The sequence below is a fragment of the Vombatus ursinus genome, unplaced genomic scaffold (genome assembly GCF_900497805.2).
Source record: "Vombatus ursinus unplaced genomic scaffold, bare-nosed wombat genome assembly UNPS02014841.1, whole genome shotgun sequence".
NCBI lineage: Eukaryota > Metazoa > Chordata > Mammalia > Diprotodontia > Vombatidae > Vombatus > Vombatus ursinus.
In genome coordinates, this window is record NW_020954619.1 from 22,021,322 (window position 1) to 22,037,489 (window position 16,168).

Sequence of the window (16,168 nt, forward strand, 5' to 3'; positions counted from 1 at the left end):
TAGATAAAGCTCTGGCTTTGGAGTCAGGAGGACCTGAGTTCAAATGCGGCCTCAGACACTTGACTAGCTTACTAGCTTGCCGCTTACTAGCTATATGACCCTGGGCAAGTCACTTAACCCTGATTGCCTCACCAAAACAAAAAAAAAACCAACAAAGGGATAGGAGGAGGCAGGAGGAAACAGAAATGGGGGGAGGATTCAGCAAACCAGGAGTTTTCATTGGTATTTCCTCACTTCCCCCTCTTGGCCTTGTCCCCCAATGTCCCAAAGCCTATGATGACTAAGTATCCATGCTTTCATTGGTAAGTTCACTAAATGCTCACAATATGCTATGACTACTGTTCACAACAAACAAAAGACATGGTCCCTTCCCCTCAAAGAGTTTCCAGTTTTGAGGAGGACAAAGAACATTCATGTAAATCAAAGCCATTTTTTTAAATGACAAGAAATGAGGTTTGTATCTCTCAGTAGCTATGGCAACAGTGCCAGTCCAATGAAAAAATATTCCTTAAACATCTAGATGCTAGATGTTGTAGTGAACACAATAGGCAAGTAAGAGAATGAAAAGAACCAGGTGATGACAAAAGCATGCAGTCAGTAAAGAGTCAAGGCAGTCAAAACAAGGTATGTCCACCAGAGGTCAAAGCAGAGTGATGATCAGAAATCCACATCAATCATGTAAGGGAAGAAGCCTCCTTATTATTTACCACTCTGGACCATAAGCTCCTTGAGGGCAGGGATTGTTTAATTTTTGTCTTTGTATCTCCAATACATGGTACGATGACTCACAGACAGTGGTGCTTAATAAATGTTCGTGGATTGATTGGTCAGCAGTCAGAAGACAGTAAAGTGAACCTGATATCTAGGGGAAGTTCTAGGCCAATAAGAGTTTTCTCACATTATTCTCTATTCAAACAGGAACTAACATCAGGAAAGGGGCAGCTCGAAGCACACGCTCAGAACAGGTAAGTGATTACACCTGGATAGAGGAGAGAAGGATGGAATTTAAGGTAGGCCTTGATAATATCCTAAGAGACAGACTCAGAAACTTGCTTCTGAAGCCTAGAAAGAAAACATACAGTTATGGGAAGAGCCCTGTTGGACCTGAAGTCAAGAGACCGGAGTCAGAACCTTTCCTCTGATCCTAGCTATGTCTTTAAGTCTCTGAACCACAATTTCCCTATTTATAAAATGGAAATCATAATACTTAAACTCTCTCCTTCACAGGATTTTTGAGAGAAAATGCACTCTGTAAACCTTAGTGTGCTATAGAGAGATGTAAGCTATTAACATAAACTTTACTAGCAGACAATATAGTGGGACTCCGTTGTCATACTACCTGTTATAATCCTGCATCCAATATTCATTGAGTAAATATTTATTAGTTGTCTATTGTTAGAAATGGCCTGTGTTTTTATAATCATGGGTGAGATATATTCTTACCTTCAAATAGTTTATAATCTAGTCTGGGAGATAAGTAACATCACATACAGCCTTTTATTGTCATAATCTGCGTACAAATGCCAGATGGGAAGCACAAAGTCAGTATTTTCAGAAGGACTCAAATGCATAGTTACTAGTGAAGATCTGGGAAGGCATTATGGAAAAGGCAACCTTTGAGCTGGAACTTCAAGAATAGGTAGGATTTCAATAGGCAAATACATGAGAAACAGGCATTCCTGGAAGGTGTCCACCTCAAACCAAGGAGGCTTATTAGTGTAAATACTGTGTTCTAACATGGTTTTGCCCATAGCAGTGGAACATGGGGATAGCATTATAGGAAAATTCCAGTCTGCTTTTTAATCTCTAACTAAAGTTCCTCTTGCTGCAAAGTACAACTTAGAATAAGCTGGGAAGTTTCTTCTAAGCAGCTTGAGTTTAGGGCATCATGGCCAGATGCCCTTCCTAGGCTACAAAGATACTAATTCTTTCATGGTCTCAGTGAGAGGCTCCATCTTCCCCTTCCCCTCCACCATTCATTGGTTGTATTTCTGAAGCATATAGCCCAGCTATTAAAGGACTTAATTACATGCTAAATCCTTTGGTTTTTCCCTAAATATTCAACCCAACTAGCCCAACTAGGAAATAATCCAGGTGTGAAATTTCCTAAGAAACAGGGATAGAAACACTGGTCCAACATACACCAACATGTTTGCAGACATATTTTGTGGTGGCAAAAAAAAAAAAGAAAGAAAGAAACAAGCGGGTTCCCATTAATTAGGGAATGGCTGAACAAACTATGGTATACGAACATAAAATAATATTATTGTGCAGTAAGAAATGACAAATATAAGAAATTCAGAGAAACATTTGTATGAACTGATACAGAATGATTTCACTCTGAAGCAGAAACAAAAGAATGATACAGATGGATACAACAATGTAAATGAAACTATTGCTAAAAAAAAAAAAAGAAGAAAAGAAAAGATCGCTAAAAGGAAATTGAATTGAATGATTGAAAAACCTATAATAAAGACAGAGAAAGAGGAGCCAAACACCAAAAAGGAACTCAGAAGGATTCATCAGCATCCTGACTGAAGAAAGTCTACCATTGACATCTGCCAGTGCTCCAAATGCAATCATATCAGTAAAGTAAAGAGATAGCTTCAGAGAAACCTGGGAAGACTTGTATGAACTGATGAAGAATGAAGTGAGCAAAGCCAAGAGAACAAATTATACAATGACTAAAATATTGTAAAGAAAGATAATTTTAAAAAACTTAAGTACTCTGATCAATGTAATGAATAATGAACATTCCAAAAGACCAATGATAAAGCATGCTTCCTACCTTTTGACAGAGAGGTAGCAGACTAAAATGCAGAATGAGACATTTTTGGGCATGGCCAGTTGTGGGTTTGTTTTGCTTGACTAAGCTAACTTACTACAAGGGAGGAAATTTTTTTGGGAGGGCAGGGAGGAGGAGAGAATTTGAAGGGAGCAGGAAGTCAATGGTATTGACGTCAAAATTAAAGAAAGAAAAAAAAACATTTCAATGAAAGAAAATATACAAAAAAGATCAGAACAAAGTTCAGAGAGCAACACATACAAATAAGAAAACTTTGAAATTGATGAATTGAGTAGATGTATGTGTGTACATGTACACACATGCACACATATTCATATATATGTATGTATACTAAGTATATATAATATGTGTATATATATATACACACATATATTTAAGATGAGTTGTACATAATGAAATTCTCAGTTTCATATGCAATCTCTTTCTGTTCTTTGTCTATGGAAATATTTACATTTATGTTTGTCAAGTCCAGAATAATTAAATCTAAATTTAAAAATTAAATTTTTTGAAAACAATAATTGTACCACAGAATAGATAACGAGAATGCCACTCAAGCAGAATTTTGCACACATTCTCAGGAACAATGTTCTTCCTTAACTTTTTCTTTGTTACAAGGGAGAGTTTGCTTCTGAGGAGAAGAGGATGATTGTTAATATGGAAAAAATAATCATTATGTAAAAACAAAAAACATCAATAAAACTTTTTAAAAAGAAAATAAAGATGTAAGCAACTACTACGGATACCATCCTGCCCAGAAGCAGGAGAGTAGATTAAATGATTTGGTGGGCCCCAAATCACCTGATTCCCAGATTCCAAGAGTCAGTAGTGGTTCCCTTTCCCCAGCCAGGCCTTCAAATAATTTCTGACTTTTGCGTGATCCATATCCTTTCTGTTTCCTGCAGTTAACTCTGGAACAACAATGGGCTCGGTCAGAGAGGCTTTTCACGGCTCTCTTCTCAATCAACTCAGTCCAGAGGCAAGACATCAAAGCCTTTTCTCCTCTCATCTGGGAACAAGACCAGTTTATGGGATTGAAATAATCCTCCAATGAAAATACCTTAGGATCATAGATTTAGAGGTGAAAGGGACCTTGAAGACCATCCAGTCCAATTTCCTCACTTTACAGATGAGGAAACTGAGGCCTAGAAAGGCTAAATAATTTTCCTAAGATCATATCGTCGTAGGAGTAAGTTGCTGAACACAAGCCCGCTGACTCCAAATCCAGTCCTCTTTCCACTAAAACATACTAGTATAGCCCACGATAGCTCAGATCTCTGTGTTGCTTTACAAAGCACTTCCCTTGCAATAACCCTGAGAAGAAACCAGTGCAAATATTCCTGTCCCTATTTTACACATGAAGAAACAGAGGCTGAAAAGGTCACTCAGCTGCTAAGTGTCAGAGCCAGAAGTTGAAACTAGAACTCCTAACTCCAAGACTTTGAACTCTATCGGGCTGTATCTCCAGATCTTTACCTAAAGTGCTTACAGTTTCTCATGCATGAATCCCATCTCCCAAGTCCCCGCTGCATGCCATACCTGGAATGCACCTCTTCCTTACCATCACCTTTTGGAATCCCTAATTTCCTTCCAGATTCAGCTCAAATATCACCTTCTACATGACACCTTTCCTGAACTTCCCAGCAGCTAATGAATTCTCCTCCACAGAATTACCTTGTGTCTATATTCTACACAGTTTATATGTGCCTAAATACAGTATGTTTGTATTGTCACCACCCAAATATACTGTAAGCTCCTTGAGGGCAAGAATTATTTCACTTTTTTCTTTGTATCACCAGAAGATTAAAAAATCTTTATTGATACATTGTTTTATCCCCCAGCTGGGTCCTTTGAGCTCTGATGAGCTTTGAAATTCAATGCCAATAACAAAAGGATGAAATAAAAGTGTCAATTCAAAAGAATGCCAAGGGGACATTTAACCATTAAAGTGTTATTACACAAAAGATGGTGACCACCTATTTTCCATTTCCTTTAATCCCAAAAGAGGGCTTCTCTACTCTCCATCCCCCTCTCTAGTCTATCATAAACACCACTTGCCAGATTGATTTTCCTAATGTATAGCTCTGATGTTGCTGCCCTGCTCAAAATTCTACATTGGAAGGGCAGCTAGGTGGTGCAGTGGATAGAGCACCAGGTCTGGATTCAGGAGGACCTGAGTTCAAATCCAGCCTCAGACACAACACTTACTAGCTGTATGACCCTGGGCAAGTCATTTAACTCCATTGCCTAGACAAAAAAAAAAATCTACATTGGCTCCAAATTAAATCAAGTGTCAACTCTTTAGCCTGGCATTCAAGGCCCTTCACAGTTTAAAAACCTTCCACTTTGATGCCCTTACCTAACATTAGGCCCATCTTCATACTCAAAACTCCAGCCCTACTTTCCCCTTGCCATCTCCCAGACATGTCCTGGACATTCTTGACCTTGTACCATTTTTCTCCCCATGTTCCCTATACCTAGAACCTCCCTCCCTCAATAAACACACATAATACCTCTCCCCATCACCATTACTACCACTATGATGTTTCACCTCTACCTATTGAAATCTACCCATCACTACCCAGGTCAAATGTTACTTCCTGCACAGAGCCTTTTAGGAAAGATAAATGTGATCTCTCTCTCCAAATAATTCCCATAGCATTTACTTTGTACCTCTCTCATGTACTTTTATTCTTATTCATCTTGAAGCTGCTCATATATATATAATGGCCAGTGTCATATTTATCTTCAAATCTCCCTCAGCAATGAGGACAGTATCTTGCACAAAGTAGACATTCAATAAATGTTTACCAAATTAGACTGACTTGAAATGAATTTAAACTATAGCAAGAGTAAGATTAGGATAGGCTATTTGTGAAAACCAGCATGTACAGAGGATAGTCACCAACGCAGATCCTATCCAAGTCATTGCCACCTCCTCTAGGTCCTTGTTTCCATAACTATTCGACTTTCTTCTTGATAGTCGAAAAAAATAGGAGGAAATTATTAGATTAGACCCCCTAGCCATGGCTGAGCTTATCTGAAAGGGGTTGGGATGAACTGGGCTGAGCTGAACTGAACTGAGCTAAGTTGGAATGGTTAGCCAGTATGTCTAATTAAATTGTGTGTCATGATCCTGTATGGGGTCATGAAAAATTTGGTAACAGTGAAAGCTTTCTGAATGCACAACGACCAAAAAATAATGAATCCAAGGTGTTTTGGGCAGTGCTTCCCTGGGCTGCATCCACAACTTCCCTACAGCCTTGGTTCTGAACTCAAAGCATATGCACTTTGCACTGCACATGCCCTCAGACCAGGCAATGCCAACAAACATCGCCAAAACTCAAAAAAGGGCCTTGAGTGGAAAAAAGTTTAAGAATCCATGGACTTTCCCCTTGCCATCTCCCTGACATGTCCTGGACATTCTTGACCTTGTACCATTTTTCTCCCCATGTTCCCTATACCTAGAACCTCCACCCCTCAATAAACACACAGATCTGATCTGATCTGGGATGAATTTAGCTAAGATGAGTCGAGTTGAGCTGAGCTGGGCTGAGCTGATTTGAGCTGACTTGAGCCTCACTGGGCCAAGCTGGATTGGGCTAGACTAGGCTGAGCTGAGTTGAACTGAACTGGACTAATTTGGTCTAAATTAAACTGGCCTTTGCCAGGCTGATCTGGGCTGGGTTAAACTGAAATATATTGGGGTAGACTGAGTTGAACTGTACAAGGCTAAGGATAAAGAAACGGGCCATAAAAGAAAGGTGTAGATATGGTTAACAATCAGAGAACTCCCCCTGTTCCTCCTACAGAGCATTTGAAAAAACAAACAAACATATTCAATATCCTCTGGCTATTTTCTAAGGAGCAAAAGAAGAATGAAATTTCACATTTAGCTCCTTCAAATGTTATATTCAGTTTCATAAGAATAGCTTGGGAAACAGTGGAATGTATAATATGTTGACAATTTCTCTCTTTTTAATGATGCATTTGGTCATGACCTCTAATTCTATTTTCTTTTTTTAATGCTCCAGCTTTAGGGAACAACATGAAAATTGAAGAATTTAGATGGTCTCTAAGGTTGTTTCTAGTTCTGAATATTACTATTATATGAATTATAGTGTGTCTATCACTTAAGTAACTCCATCCTGCTCCCCTGAATTTCAAATGACTGCTAGAAGTAGGGAGGAAAGAAAGGAGATGGAAAGATGTGGCCCCATAGACATTCCTGCCAACAAGTGCAGAAATCAAGAAATAACTACTCCCACTGTGCTCACTATAAGTTTGTGGGAGGGGAAAGAAGGAGAGGGGAAGCAGCAGGATAATTACCTAAACTGGCCGCTGTCCAGGGCCTGCGAGGCTGACATCCCTGACCTCTGGGTGGAACAGAACGGAGGGGTCCTTTAATGGCCACAGGTGTTGGAGCAGAAAATTTTCCATGAAAAGGGAGCTGTTCCACATGATTAAAATAACTACTTGGGCCCTCTTGGCAAGTGGCACCTCTGCTTTTTCACACTTTACTGTGTGTCCTTCAACTCCTGTCTGGAGTTGTTCAGCAATACCATCTATAATATTAAGGAGGAGAAAGAGAGAAGGAGGAGGATATGGAAGGGAAAAGTGGAGTGGGAAAAAGGGGATCTGAAAGAATGAACAAAAGAAATAGGAAAGGCAGTGGATGGTCTGAGGGCAGAATAGGAGATCCTGGCTTCTAGAACAAGAGAAGCCATAGGAACATGGAAAGCAATGGAGTGAGGGTAGAAGGTAGGGGAGAGATATGGAGGAAGAAGCAAGTGGCCTGCTGGGTGGGAGAGATTTAAAGTGGGAATACTGATCATTTATGTAACAGTATGGAGCTGCTTAGGCAGAGGTAACCAGGGATACAAGCTTTTGCCTTCTGGGCATCCATAAGGGAGTGGGTGACCTGGAGGTGGGATGGAAGAGGGCAATAGATTCCCAAGGAAAGCTACGGCATTAGCTCCCTTTAGTAAAGAAACAGCCTTTCCCTCTCTCTCTCCTCATCTCCCCCTACCAAGTGTCTAGAATAGCTTAGGGGTATAGAGTTAGGAAGATGGACAAGATGGCACCTTGGTTCCCATTCAACCCAAGGACTTAGTGATCCTCATGAAGACGTGAAAAAGCAGCAAGTGTTGAGTTCAAGTACTGCTTCTACTACGCAATAGCTGGGAAACTTTTGGAAAGTCATTTCCCTTCCCTTAATGTTAGTTTCTTCATCTATAAAATGGGAGTGATAATACTTGTACCACCTACCTCATAAGAATGCTGAGGACAGCACTTTGCCAACCTGAAAGAAGTATAGAAATGGAAAGTCTTTCACAAGGTTGTAGAGAGGTTCAAGGGAGATAATGGGAATGGCATGTTTTATAGCTGTAAAGTGTAGTGGAATTATGAGCTGGTATTATTGTAATTGCTCTTAAAGCTCTCTTAGCTTATCTGTACCCAAGGTCCCCTTGCCCTACTTTGGTTCTTGGGTTGTTGGGTTTTTTTTGTTTTGTTTTTTTAAGACTTAACACAGTGTTAAGCTAGTAAGCCACTAATCCCAAAGTTTGATTAGCTATTTAGTCACCTGGGTATGACTATGTGGGGGCTTTATGTACTCACACAAAAGTTATTCCTGCCTTCTCTATTGAGAACAACACCTCCACTTTCTCCCCACTAGTAACCTGGTGTCTAGGTGGTTCATTGGATAAAACACTAGGTCTGGAGTCAGGAAGACCTAAATTCTATTCTGGCCTCAGATAATCACTAGCTGTGTGACCCTAGGCATATAACGTAATCTCTATTTGTCTTAATCCACCAGGGAAGAAAATGACAAACCACTCTAGTATCTTTGGGGCAGCTAGGTGGCACTGTGGATAGAGTGCTAGTCCTGGAGTTGGAAAGACCTGAGTTCAAATTTGACCTCAGACACTTACTAGATGTGTGACCCTGGGCGAGTCAATTAACCCTGTTTGCCTCAGTTTCCTTATCTATAAAATTATCTGGAAAACAAAATGGCAAAACACTTGAGTATCTTTGCCAAGAAAACCCCAAATGAAGTCACAAAGAATTGGACATGACTGAACAACAACAGGTAACCTGGACTTTGCCCCTGGGTTGCTCAACTCTGATAGGTCAGTTTTTGCCTTGTATTGCCAGGCTCAGACCTCCATGCCACTTCTGCCTATTCTAGCTCTCCTTAATGTGTTATCTTCCGCCATTAGAATGTTGGCTCTTCAGGGCAGCTAGGTGGTACAGTGGATAGAGCATCAGCCCTGAAGTCAGGAGGACCTGAGTTCAAATCCAACCTCAGACACATGATACTTATGAGCTGTGTGACCCTAGGTAAGTCACTTAACCCTGATTGTCTCACCTAAATAAAATAAAAAGAATGTTAGCTCCTTGAGGGCAGGGATTGTCTTACTTGTTTGTTTTTGTACCCCTTGCACTTAGTATAGTAGTAAGCACTTAACAAATGCTTAATCTATCAATCCATGTCAATAACATTCGTATTACAGTAGCAGCTAGGTGGTGCATAGAGTGGATAGACTGGAGTCAGGAAGAACTAAGTTCAAATCTGGCCTCAGACACTTCCTGGCTGTATGACCTTGGGCAAGTCACTTAACCTCTACTTGCCTGTTTCCTCAATTGTAAAATGGGGATAGTAATAGCAAGTCCTTCTTAGGGTATTGTGAATGAGCATCAGATGAGATAATAATTGCAAAGCACTTGGTACAGTGCCTGGAACATAGTTAGTGCTTTATAAATGTTAGTTATTATTTTTATTATTACTCCCATTATAATTATTGAAATTGAACAATCATTGTCACTATTAATAATGGCTCCGTTGATCTTTTTTTTTTTTCTCCTACTCCTCAACATCCTTCCCTTACCTCCATGGTACATGGGGGAATGGGGTATCTCCTCACTTCCAAAAAGTTACTGTTTAGATACTGTAGACTGAGATGAAAGTGAAATCTGGTCAGTAATCCCACATCTCCCTAAATCCCAAGAGACTATCACAGGAGTGATGGTTTTCTATTTCATGTTTTATTTATTTGTCAATATGTGTACTTATATGCCTGCTATGTTTTATGCAAGTCTTACGTGGTAGAGGATATAAATAGCTGTACTATACCTGTTATCTATCTTTTTGGAAGGGAGTCTGTTAACCCCTTTGGAAAGACCCTAGACAGGCACCACATCTAAGATATTTTCCCTGGAGTTCTACTCTGGGATGGGGTCAGTGAGCCACAGTACAAGAAGATCTTCCGGGTCAGGCACCACCAGCACTGAACCTGATCTTCATGAGCCCAGTGGAAAGTGTGTCCCCTGGCCACCCCTTCATAGATGTCACCCAAAGGTAACATCTATATCTTATCACCTATATGCATACATGCTGTCTCCTCTCCCTAGCCAGGGGTGGGGAACCTGTAGTCTCAAGGCCACATGTAGACCTCTAGGTTCTCAAGTGCGGCCCTTTGACTGAATCCAAACTTCACAGAACAAATCCTCTTAATAAAAGGATCTGTTCTATAAGACTTGGACTCAGTCAAAAGACCACACCCAAGGACCTAGAAGTCCACATGTGGCCTCCAGGTTGAAGGTTCCCCACCCCTGCTAAACTGTACACTCCTTGAGGGTATGGACTGTGTTCACTTTTCTTTTTGTATCCATAACGTCTAGCATGGTGCCTGGCACTTTAAATAGAGTTAGATATTCTAAAAGGTGGGTGCAAGGAGAGGAAGCATTGGTATGAGGGATAATATATGCAACAACAGGAGACAATGTCATGTATGGGGAAGGTAAGAAGGGACAGGAAGGCAAAGAGACTGGAGAACACAGAGTGACTGACTGCCCTTCCCTTGCCTACTAAGTTCTCATCTTTTTTTTTTTTTTTTTTTGCAAAATTGGGTCAGAAGCCCACCATCACAAATGGGAGTGGGGAGATGGGAGCTCAAAGAGCTCTGAACCAGTGGCCTGGAGACTTGGATTTTGGTCCTGAATGGCACTCACTAGTAGTGTAACCTTGGGCAAAACTTTAAAGTTGCAACATTCTTTCCATACCTAGCCTGTGAGATCAGGAGTAAAGATATTATGCCCATTTCACAGGGGAGTGAACTAAGGTTCAATGACTTGCCTATGGTCACATCGCAAGTAACTGGAGAATCTAGGTTTCAAGCCTAGGACTCCTGACTCCAGGTCCAGCACTCTTTTTTTATTCTATCATACTATGCTGCCTTTTGAAAGATGGCAAGAATTTAAAGATGCAAAGGGGAGGAGGGAGGACATTCCAGGCAGGGGGGGAACAGCATGAACACAGGGAGGAATGAGCAGGCCATGTTCAGGGAAGAGCAAGAAGACAAGTCTGACAGGAGCAGAAGATTCATGTTATAGAATAATTAATGAGAATACTAGCACACATCTGTACAGTGCTTTATAGTTTACAAAGCACCTCCTCTAAACAGGGGGTGGAGGGAGGAATAAGATTGAAGGAAATACGTAGTCAGTAGTCATAATTGCAAAAAAAAATTTACAGCAATTTCCTCTGACAAAGGTCTTATTTCTCAAATATATAGAGAAGTAAGTCAAACTTATAAAAATGTGAGTCATTCCCCAATTGATAAATGGTTAAAGGAAATGAACAGGCAGTTTTCAGATAAAGAAATCAAAGCTGTCTATAGTCATATAAAATGCTCTAAATTGCCATTGGTTAGAGAAATGCAAATTAAAACAACTCTGAGGTACCTCCTCACATCTATCACATTAGCTAATATGACTGAAAAGGAAAATGACACATATTGGAGGGGATATGGGAAAATTGGGACATGAATGCACTACTGCTGGAGTTGTGAACTGTCCAACCATTCTGGAAAACAATTTGGTTTATAGCCCAAAGGGCTATAAAACTGTGTATACCCTTTGACCCAGCAATACTAGGTCTGTATCACAAAGAAATTTTAAAGAAAAAGAAAAAGGATCTACATGTACAAAAGTATTTATAGCAGTTCTTTTAATGGTGGCAAAGAATTGGAAATTGAGGGGAATCTCAAAGAACTAGAAATCTATCAGGGAACGGCTGAACAAATTGTGGTATTTGATTATGATGAAATGCTACTGTGCTATAAGAAATGATGAGCAGGATGCTTTCAAAAAAAAAAAAACCTGGAAAGACTTACATGAATTGATGCAAAATGAAGTGAGCAGAACCAGGAGAACATTATATACAATAGCAACAATATTGTACGGTGATCAGCTGTGAAAGACAACTATTCTCAGCAATACGATACAAGACAATTCTGAAAGACTTATGATGAAAAACGCTATTCTATCTTCAGAGAAATAATTGATGGAGTCTGAATGCAGATAGAAGTAAATTTTTTAAACTTTATTTTTCTTGGGGTTTTTTTGGAGGGTCTGTGTTTCTTGAACAACATGACTAGTATGGAAATATGTTTTACATGACTGCACATGTATAACCTATATCAAATTGCCTTCTCAATGAGGAGGGAAGAAGGGAGAGAATTTGAAACTCAAATTTTTTTAAACAAATTAATGTTAAAAATTATATAATTGGAAAGAAATATTTTATAAAAAACTAAGCACCTCCTCAAAACAACCCAGTAGCATAGGCATGATAAGAATGATCTCATTTTATTAACAATTCTCCTTTGCTAATAAGATAATGTTAATAATAATAATCATTATTATCCCATAAATAGAAAAACTAATCCATAGGTAAGTGAAGTGATTTGCCCACAGTCATCCAGCAGAGCCAGGATTTGAACCGATACCTTCTTATTTCAAGTTGATGCTCTTTGCAGTATACCATGCTACCTCTCAAGTTAGAAATACGGCTAGTTTGGGAAAAGCGTAAGATTACTGAGGGCTTTAAAAGTCATACAGAGAAGTTGAATGTTTGTATAAGCAGGCACTAGGGAGCCACTGCCTCCCTCTCACCACCTTAGCTGGGCTGTTAGGCCTCCTCCAGGTCCTGGCAACAATCCTGATTGGCCCATGAAAGGCCACTTGTCAGGTTGGTTGCTGAGAGACAAGCCCAGAGCCTAGAGTTGGGATTAGTGGCTAGCCCTGTTTGCTCTAGTCCAGAGATGAAAGAGGACTTTGGTCTCAGCTTATCAAGCTGCCCCAAGTCTGAAAGCCCCAGGAATGTAGTACTGGGCAAATGTGCAGGTTCACAGGACACCCATTAATCAAACAGCTCCCTTCTCTCCACCCCCAATCACTTCTACTCAACATGCACACGCACACACACACAAACACACACCAGTAACTCTCATTGCATGCCACACAGACCGTAATACACAACCTTATTAGAACACACTTTCATGGTCAGTTCTCACTTGGCTGGCCAGAGAAGGGGCAGAAAAGAGCTGATCTGCAAGCCAGTATCTGTACCAATGCCCAGATGTTTCAAGAAAAGTGGGCAGGGCCAGCTGATAGATTTCTTCCCATAGTTTGCTTAGTGACTGGACCTGGTAGAAGTGGCCTGCTGTCCAGCTGAAGGGAAAAAGAAAGTTGCAAAGAGCCTGGCACACCTGCCCACTGCTTCTTTGCTCAGTACAAACAGCACTGCATTGTTCTCTCCTCTGGGATGGAAAGAAGCCCTGAACAATGATCGCTCTGGGAAGGCTATTTTAATTTTAAAATTAATTAAAATTTAATTCTAATTTTAAATTAATTAAACTTAATTCAAAATTTTAAGTTAAAATTAGTTAAATTTTAAATTAATTTAAATGTTTAAATATTTAAATTTTATGAAAATGAAAAAGAAGAAAACATTCTTTGTCCTTTTGAACATATAAGGAAAATGAGCCCTGTAGGACAAAAGGGAAGGCAGGAATCATGGAATTGTGGAATCTTAGAGATCAAAGGAGCTTAATAAGCATGTCAAGCAGTAAAGAGAACAAGGGTCTTAGCATCTCCAGCCCCAAGTTCAAATCCTGACTTCTGCATCTGTGGCCTGTGTGACCTTAGATAAGTCCCTTTCTTTCTCTAGGTCTCATTTTTTCTGATCTGTATGTATAATAAGGAGGATGGGCTAGAGCTAGATGATCTCCAATGTCTCTTTCATCCTAACTGTCTATAACTAGCCAGTGCAACTATTTAATGTCACTAATGAGGAGACTAAGACCCAGAGAAGAGATGTGTTGCACCAGGATAAACAACTAGACAGTACCAGAGCTAGAACTTTCAAATCCAAGCCTGTAGACTCTTGGTTCAGGGCTCTTAGCATTATCCCACATTATCTCTCACCCAGCAATAGATTTCTGACCTGATTCTGCTTCAGCATACACACACACACACACACACACACACACACACACACACAGAGAGAGAGAGAGAGAGAGAGAGAGAGAGAGAGAGAGTCAGCCAAGCAGTGTGCTAAGCTCTGGAGATACAAAGAAAGACAAAAGTCAGTCCCTGAACAGTCTAATGGAGGAGACGACCTGCAAACAACTGGGGCAAAAAAGATCTATATACATGATAAATTGGAGATGATTAATAGAGGAAGGCACTAGCATTATGGAAAAACAAAAAAGGCATCTTGCAGAAGATGCAATTTTAGCTTAGACTTAAAGGAAGCCAGGGAAGCCAGGAGGTGGAGATGAGGAAGCAGAGTTCCAAGCATTGGAGGCAGTCGGTGAAAATGGGGTGTCTTTTACAAGGAACACCAAGGAAATCTTTGCCACTGGATTGCAGAGTACATGAAGGGTAAGATGTAAGAAGACTAGAAAGGTAGGAAGGGGACAAGTTATGGAAGGCTTTGAACACCAAAACAGAGGATTTTATATTTGCTTCTGAAAGTGATAGGAAGCCACTGGAGTTGACTAAATGTGGGGAGGGGCAGGGGATGATATGGCCAGACCTGTGTTTTTAGGAAGATCAATTTGACAGCTATGGGAGGATGGATTGGAGTGGTGAGAAACTTGAGGCAAAGAGATCAACCAGCAGGCTATTGCAATAGTCCAGGTGTGAGAAATGAGGCCGGCTGCACTAGAATGGTGGTAGTGTCAGAGGAGAGAATGGGGCACAAGAGATATTATGAAGGCAGAAACAACAGGGCTTGACCAATGACTGGTTATAGAAAGCAAAGTAGGGGGAGGGAGGGAGAAGCAGCGTCCACAGGAACTTCAAGTTATCTTCTGGCAACAGTGGGGACAAGGTGGGGTGTGGGGATGTTTAAAAAATGTTCAGTTTTGAGGTATCCCCCACAAACATACCAATAGGGCTAGTACCACCGATTACTATTAAGATCCTACCGACAGCATGACTGTAAGATCTAGCCTTCCCACCAAAGGGTCTGGTAACTTCCAGGCACAAAAGACATTGTGGATTTCTCTAGACTGTAAAGGCTCTGGGGTGAAGATATGGAAACACACATGTGCACACACATACCCACACACACACACACACACACACACACACACACACACACGCAGAAAACCAGGGGAAAGTTGAATTGTTTTGCTCTTTCTGCAAAAGGCCAGATCTTTCTATACACTAACTCCTTGACTGCTATGGACCTCCTGTGCTGTGGAGTCAGAATCTGACGTCAGAAAAAACCCAGGTGCTTCCAGGGAGAGATCCTAACACAGACAGAGATCGTCAATTCGACAGTCTCTGTAGGGGTTGTGCCTCTTCTCCAAGACCACAAGGTTACTAGCAAGGTCATTGTTATCTGCTCCGTGAGAGGGAGAGCAGGGCCCTGGATATGCTCCAAATATTCTGAGGGAGTTTAGACCTGCCTTAAGACTGTAGGACTCCCACTTTTGACATTTTCTAAGTAATATAAACTTCTAACACAAGGACCAAGAAATAATATACAATTAGAGGTTCATTTACAACCCACAGGCTTTAGGTGTTGCTGACTTGCCACGGCCTCAGGCAGGGCAGAGGAAGGGAGGAGAAAACAGGGATAGGATTTGTGTGAATTGGTAGGCTGAATTTACAAGAGTATTTTGTTCAGATGTCTCTCAGGAATTGAGAGGAAAATTAAATGTATCCAAATTTACATTCCCAACTCTGACTGCTCTGCTATGTTCCAGCCCTGCTCCCTCTAACTGCCTACTGCATGTGCCCACTGATTGTCCTACTGACACTTAAAACTCTAGATGTGCCTAACAAAAGTCATCTTCTTCTATCTGAGATAAGCTCTTGGTCCTGACTTGCCCCATGGTGTCAGTGTTACCCTAATTTCCCCAGATACCCAGGCCCATATTGTTTTAAGAAAGACTTTGAGTAAGTTATTTTGTCTATTATAAATACCCAAATTTACTATAAAAGACGTATGAAGAAAGACACTATCTGTATCCAGAGAAAAAGAACTGATAAAGTATGTATTGAATA